Source organism: Alligator mississippiensis, chromosome 15 (assembly GCF_030867095.1).
Source record: "Alligator mississippiensis isolate rAllMis1 chromosome 15, rAllMis1, whole genome shotgun sequence".
Classification (NCBI taxonomy): Eukaryota; Metazoa; Chordata; order Crocodylia; family Alligatoridae; genus Alligator; species Alligator mississippiensis.
The window spans coordinates 22,212,499-22,220,278 of NC_081838.1; the positions used below are offsets into that span (position 1 = coordinate 22,212,499).

General features: G+C 54.9%; 1 pseudogene; it reads right to left on the reverse strand.

Moving 5' to 3' along the window:
- Positions 1-632: 632 nt before the first annotated feature.
- On the reverse strand, positions 633-4,582 carry LOC132245896 (intelectin-like protein; annotated as a pseudogene).
- Positions 4,583-7,780: the final 3,198 nt, after the last annotated feature.

Here is a 7,780-nt window from a genome sequence, read left to right on the forward strand (position 1 = left end):
CATCAGGTCTCACCATCTCTTTCCCACAAGCCATTGCATTTCACCAGATAGCCTGAAACTGAGCCCAGCAACCTGAGTCAGACCAAAACAGTTCAGTCCTCAGGTGACTGCCAGTGGTTGTGTGTCCCAAACAAAGAACAGGAGAGACCAAGATGCCACTGGTGCCCAAGGCATTGCCAGGAATCTAGTTAGCCAGGGTGTGCATATGGATCTCTGACCCAGGCTGAAGGAAAAAGTGCAAAATCTCCCAAATTTCTGATATAACTGAGGAAAGCTGCTTTCCTGACTCCTGATCTGGGGATCAGTTTGACCCTGAGCATCTGAGCAACTCAGCAGCCGAGCACCGTGGAGAGATTCTCTACTAGCAGTGAGCCACCTATCTGGCATCCTGCCTCTAGCGATGGCCAAACCCTGATGCTTCACTGGAAATAAAAAAAAATCTGGCAAACAGGGCATTAAAATATTTCTTCCTGGCCTCTAATAAGTTACTGGGACTGGATGGCATTCATTCACCCAAGAGTCCTGCAGTAACCAATAACATGGCAACCACAGGAGTGCAGAGAACCTGTCTCTGGATCACATGAGGAGCAAGTCAAACCAGGATCTGAGTCTAATGGAGATTCTTTATTTCTCATTACTGGCTGAGTCCCGAGGGAGAGTCTCTCTCTCCAGGGAGTGGCCTTGGCAGGTGTGAAGTCATGTTATCTCATCGGGGACGCTGGCTTCCCGGTATTCAGCGGTAGAACAGCAGCACCGCAGACTCTGCCATCTCTTTGGACACGCTCCAGCTCTCATGGGTTGCATAGCCAGTCCAGTTGAAGGCGGGGAAATCACCACACTGTCTTGGGTTTGCTTCTGGGAAGAAACCTCTGCCGCCTATGCAGTGCTGGAAGGAATCACAGAATCATAGAGAATCACAGCTGGCCTGGAAGGGACCTCTATGGTCATTTAGTCCAACCTCCTGCCTGAGGCAGGATCATCCCTTTCTAAACCATCCCATACAAATCCCTTGTCTAAACCCTGCATAAAACTGCCATCATCCCTGACACAACATAAGACATCAAACCCGAACTGGCCACAGGTAAAGCAGGGGGACTGTGGCAGCCAACATCCTGCTGCTGTAAAATGTTGTTAATGTACACTCAAGAGATCCCAGGCAGAGGCTGTGCCCCCCGCTAAAGAGGAAGGCAAATCCCCCCAGTCTGTACCAATCTGACTATGGGGGAAAATTCCTTCCTGACCCCAAATATGGCATCAGTCTGATCCTGAGTGGAGGGGCAAGACCCTCTAGCCAGGAGCCTCCAGCTTGACATCCAAGCAGGAATACTGGCAGAGAAGGGAGGCAGTGCCACACTGGAGCACAGCAGGAGCCATTCATTCTGACGTCCTGGCTCCAGGCTGCAGCAAGAGACAGCATTTGTGGAATAACTTAACCAAGTGTGAGACTCTGAGGGCAGATTCCTATTTTACTAGCGAGGTGTGAAATCCCACTTCCCTTCGAGCCTCTAAATAGCAGCTGTTTAGCTGCATAAGTGGCGATTTTGGCACTCACACACACACACACACACACACACACACACACACACACAGAGTAATGATGCTGCCCCAGCAGGGTGGACATGTAAGTGTGGACTAAACACGTGCAGGAGGTTTATTCACTGGCTGAGGATGTATCTTTGCAGCTATGCACAAGTCTCATTCTGGACATTGCTGGGTTTAAGTAAAAATGTCCCTACTTTGCAGCCCATGGCTAGCAGGTGTTAGAGGAGGAGGCAGTTCTTCCTCTCCAGTAGCTCAGTGATTCTGCTGGGCTCTGGCCACGGACTGGAGTGCTCAGCTGGCCAGAATCTGGCCACGATGCCAGTACTGCCCAGCCAGATACTCACATGCTCAGTGTTACAGCCGGTGACATTCATCCCTGCACACAGGGCCATGGGGGCCTTCTCATTATTGAACACACGGAACTGGACGAAGCCAGTGGTGAATTCATCTGATGAAGGAAAAAGGGAAGTCAGGGGGATTGATGCAATAGATAAATGGAGGCAGGAGAGAGGGGCACATACCCCACTGAAATGGGAAGGAGTGGGGTTGATGAAACAGAGCTGTAAGCCCTCTGCAAAAAGTGTCTAGGCCAGTGGCTCTAAACCTTTGTAGGCTCAATGCTCCCTATGCATGTTTTCCCTATGGATTCCCTACGTGTGGTTCTAGCTCACCACTGGGCACTGTGACTGAGGGGCCGATTTATGTCCTTCGTTATCCTTTCCTGAAATCCAGGCCTGGGGCCCAAACGGACAAAGTCTGGGTACACCAGCTGGTAGGGATGAGGTGCTGGGATGGACATGTGGCATGTGGGGGGCACTGAGTGGGTTGGAGGGACAGGGGGGTGGGCAACAGAACACATACTGCACAGAAAGGGGGAAGGCGAAGGAAACAACCTCCTCGCTCCAGTCGGTATCTGAGGGGGCAAATGAAGCCCTGCCACTGCCATGGCTGCTCCTCCAGGGACTCCCAAGCTGAGGACCAACGCCTCCTGCCCCTGCATCCCTGCCCCGCAACCAGCCCTGTGAGAGCGTAAGAAGCAGGGGGCTAGGCAGGCAGGGCTGAAAAATGCATCTCTAGCTCCACATGTTTGTCTGCCAACCGTGGCAGAGCACCCTGCTGAGTGGCCGATGCAGGGGCTGTTGGCGTGCAGCTGTAGGTGCCCTTTGTCTGCAGGACTGTGGGGCAGGTAGGAGGAAGAGCATGCAGCACTCCTTGCACAGGAGCTGGGGTGTTGCAGTATCTTTACAAAGATCTTGTGGCATCCCGGGGCGCTGTGGCACCGTGGTCAAGGACCACTGCTTTAGATAGGATTACAATCATGGTTGTGGTGCTCACCACTGTGGCACACTTCGATGCTTAGCTCTGCTGCACTGCGCCTTTCAGTTTCTGGGGCTACTTTGCATTCAGTGACCAGCTAGTACCATATATTAAGTGGGGAACACACACATGCATGCAGGTATGCACACACAACCCTTCACACGTGGATGCACACACTCCTATGCCCCGTTGTCCCCTGGGGATTTTTGGTTTGGTTTTTCTTGAGTTGGAGCTCTCCTTTCACCCCAAATACGGGTCATTCGCACTAGCAGCGGAGGCAGGACATGCCCAGGCTACAAACCGCAGCTCACCTCGGCCGCTTGGCGAGTAGTAGGCAGCAGTTTTTTCGGCACTGCCAAAGTCATAAACGATGGGCACGGCCGGGCCATTGTCGACCTTGCAGCTGCCAGCACCATATTTCACCGGGTATTTCTGGAAGACAAACACGTGACAGCAATCCAGCATCGTGGCAGGCCAGCAAACCTGCGCGATAGCTGTCGTGGGGAAGGTGACCTCAGTGCACATTCACAAGGCAATTTCTACCAGTGTCCCATCTCCTACAACAAACTTCTGGGCACAGCAAGGGCATTACAAACAAGAGCAAGTGACGCTGACAAGTCCAGGCGTCCTTTGGCATGGACACGTGGGGGCCGTGGCCACGTTTCTGCTCAGTGCCTGCACAGCACCGAGCACAGCCAGGGTGAGGCCCGTGGCAGGGCTCCTAAACATTCCTATGAGGCACAGTATAAATCAGGAAGATCATCAAGTACCTGGCATCTTTGCCCCCTGTGTGCAGAAACATCCCTGCGAAGATGCCTGAACCCAAAACCAGGACTCCATGGTGCCCCAAGGGTGAGCCATCACCGTAGCATTCAAACAGGCTGTGTTGATGCCAAAGGCTTCTGGTCCCTTCTTCAATCCCCTGCGTCCCCAAGAAGCACCGTATGCAAGCCGAGGGTTGTCTCGCTTCCCCAGGGCCCCCAGCGCCACGGACGCTGTTAGTCACCCAGCTCCTCTGGCACACACTGCCTCCATAGCTCCCAGCCCGAGGCTGCCGGTACCTCTTAGAGCCGGAGCAGGTTCCCACCTTCGGATGAGAGGAAGCCAGTCTCAGTGTGGTACCTCAGGATGGCCAAGTCCCTCCACTTCCTCAGCGGCGCCCTGTTGGGGACGTGCCACACAGACAGGTCTCCAGCTTGAAGATCGTAATAGCCGGGGTTCTGGAAGGCAAGGGCTGAGCTGCATTTTTCGGCCGTGTCTCTGGGGTATGAGCATGGCCCAATACCATGGGATTCAAAGGGCCCCAAACCTATTAATTATCCTCATAAAATCCCTGCGAGGCAAAAACTGTCATCCGCCTTGTGCACTGGGGAGCAAAGGGGACAGAAGAGCTTGTCTACACCGCGCCAGCAGCCAGTTGTGGGGAGGACGAGGCTCAGCACACCTGCCTGCCTGAGCCTGCGGGCCTCTCTGGAGCCAGCTGTTTTGCTTTGTCCGGAGACTTCCCTTTCAGGCCTGCTGGACACTGACGGCTCAAGTGCAGCTGCAGGGACAATCCTGCCGCAGCCTTGGTGGGGGGCTCCCAGCTGGGGGATGTTTCAGCAGACTTGGGGGGGTACGATGGGCTCAGCACCCCTTGTTGTGACCTGTGGCTGCTGAGGTATAAGTAAGCCTCCATGAATTGCTCCATGGCTCCCTCAAGCTGCAGCTCAGCACAGTACATGCTTCATTCTGAGCAGTCCCAATGACGTCTGCTGAAGTGCTCGGCTGCATCCAGCCCTCAGGTGTTGGGTCACTGCCTTGCCCCACAGCCTGGAAGGGGCAGGGGGGCAGGTGCGGCAGGACTGGGCAGTCCTGACTTCTCTGCACCAGGGGAGGCTGGCGGTTACCAGCACCACTTTCCTAAACTGGCTGCAGGTCTTGAGGGTGTGTCTTATCCTGTTACAGGGGAACTGAGGCAGTTTTGTGTGTCTCACATTATCCATCACTTCCATGCCCCCAAAATATATTTTTACCATTTCAAAATTGGACATTTTCATTTTCGCAACCTTGTAATGAAAAAAAGCATCTGTGGCTGAGCCGGCTGGTCTGCCCAGACTGGGAAGGGCACAGACAGGGGACAGACCACACAGAATGCCACCCCACTCATTGCCAGGCAAGAAGTGCCAGACAGCCATGATACTTTGGTTTGTCTTCCATGAAAAGTTGGGTTTCAAACAACAACCAGGTATAACTGGGAAAATAACAGTTGGAATAAAACATCTCAGCAGGGCTGAGGAGCCAGCATGGAGTTAATGCTGCAGCGGTGTGCCTGGTTATCTGTATCCACTGCCAATGTGCACGCAGAGCCATTCCCAGCCAGGTGCTGCCTCGCTGTCAGTGGTGTCTCCCAGATCAGACTGGGAAGCTCTCCAAGGCCAGCGATTAGCCCTTTAAGGAGCAAGACCTGCAGGCAGTGGGGCGGCTCCAGTAGGAGCCCCTGAGTCAAAGCGGGACAGCAACAGGGAGCAGGAGGACCAGGACACAGAGCCGCTGCCCGCCAGCAAGTGGGCAGTGTGGCACCAGAGGAGCCCTGCAGAGCACTCTGGGGGAGGAACGACTGAGGAGCTTATTGGTGTGAGTGGGAAGAAGTAAGAGTGAAGCCTTGGGAAAAGGACCCAAGCCCCATCCGAGGCACAGCCTCCTTTCCCCCAGTATTGCTAAGTAGGCCAGCAGCCCGCAACCCCACCGACACCCCGGCACACCCACAGATGCGCACACAGGTGCGCACACAGCTCCCTGATGCACACTCACAGAAGCACGCGGACAGTTTGGGGCTCATTTCAGGTGGGTGCGATGTGTTTAAAAGACAGGAGCAAACCAGGAAACCTGGGCTGAGGCGAGAGGGAGCTACTGGCAGCTTACAGATTTGGAAATCAAGTCACTTCTTGTCAAGGTTGGAGCAGGATTGGGAGTCCTGGTTCAGGCTGATTTTGGGGGCTGCCTGGAGATGCCTTCAGGCCCTTTTAGGAGTCTCAGGGCGGATCCTCAAATTGGCCAGGCACTAACCCTGGAAGCTCTTTGGGGCAGGGATCGTTTTACCCAGCACCTGGGGCCCACATCTGCCTTGGGCTCCTTTGAGCCATTACAGCTGTGATGGAGCCCTCCGGCGGCAGCTGTCTCTGCTAGTCCTGGCCTGGGACACAGGCAGGGGAACGTCCCTGCAACTGCGTCCTGAGCCATGGGCAGGATGGCAGGGCCGGCCGTGGGTGTCAGAGCCCAGTCCGGAGTCACCAAAGCCTGTGCCTTGCCAGGGCAGTTGTCTCTCGTCCCTTTTGTTCATGCAACCCCCATCCCAGCCTCCCTGCTGGGGATCCCTGAGGCCGAGCTCAGCGCATTTCCAGGAAGAAGAAACACCGCACGCTTACTGCACAGGTGGGCAGTTGAGGCCATGGAGAGGAGCAGCAGCAGGAGGGGGAGTTGCGTCATGATGGACTTCATAGCTGGGAAAAGAGGAGAGCAGGGGGTCAGGAAGCTGGCCGGCAGTGGGCTTGCAGGTGAGGGGGAGAGAAGGGGCGTGCGTGGGCTGGGGCCCTCCATCGCAGCGGAACAGGCTCTAACCACCGCTGTGCTCTCGGCTTGGTAAAGCCTCCAGGCCTTTGTGCAAAGTGGAGCATCTCCAGCAGGAGAGAAAGGGAGCGCTTCCCCCATCTGGCCTCTGGCCTGATGATTAGGGGGCCCTGAGGCTCAGGAAGCAATGGACCCACTCTCACACCCTCTGGGCCAGTGCTGGCTTAGCTATTGAAATTCGGGCAAGCCAACAAGAAACACAACATGGCTGCAGCTGAGGCTAAGGCGTTCGTTCTCAACCAGTTTACTGCAGCACCTTGCTGCCTTGAGGTCCTTCAAGGGTACTGCAAGAGGCCACACAACGTGAGCACTGTTAGGTGTGCAGACACGATTCACAAGATAAGCCCAGAGATTTCAGATCGGACTGCACAGTGTTAGAAGCATACTGCCCTGATGTGGTCTTTCTGAGCTCTTTCACTCCCTTATTTCTCTGTAGTCAACAACAGAGGGAAAACTGAGAGCTGAGGGTGTCTAAAAAGGTGGAGAACGATGGAGCTAAGGCCATTTAATGCCTTCATGAGAGGCTCCACAGAGGGATCGATGCCTCATGTTCCTGGGGGCCCCGATGGACAGGCCCAGGGGGATGCTTCGCACTCACCGGCTCTGTAGGTCCCACGTCTCTCGCCAGCAGATTCCTAACCGGGAGAAGGATGAGCCTGTGGTCTTCCTGCCGCCCTGCTTTAAATAGGCTACAGGCAACCTGGTGCAGGGAGTGGAGCTGAGAAAAGCAAACACAAGCTCCGTGCGGTGGATCTGCCCCCAGCCAAAGGGTCAGTGTGGTTTCCAGTAACCAGCTCAGCCAGGATGGATCTTCCCTGAAGCTGAATTCACTGACACAGCATGTGCCATCCTGCCAGGGACCGCCCAGCTTATGCAAGAGCAGGGGCAGACCTGTCATTAGGTCTGACTGCTGCATTTGACCAGGTGGCAGAGCTGAATAGTCCTGAGCCAAGAAACCTGCAGTGCTTCCCGTCTGTAACAGAGGCAGTTTAAAGTGGGAAACGTGACATTTCCCATTCACTGAAATAGGTTTTCAGCCCCCGGGATTCAGGAAAGCTTCCAGCCATTCAGGACAGTCAGTGGGACAGAAAAGTCGTTTTCTTCAAATGCTTTTAAGTGCTGCGTGGCACTTCTTTCTCCTCCGGCACTCGACAGAAGTGTCCTGATCTGGCTTCACGGGGAAGAAATGAGGCCCAAAGGGAAGGAGCAGCTGCCAAGTAATTACTGACTGCTGGTCAGCAACAGAGGCCAGAGCAGCACTCAGACCTCCTGGCAGTGGGGCTGCGCCCCTCCTGCTGGGCCTGTGCCCTCC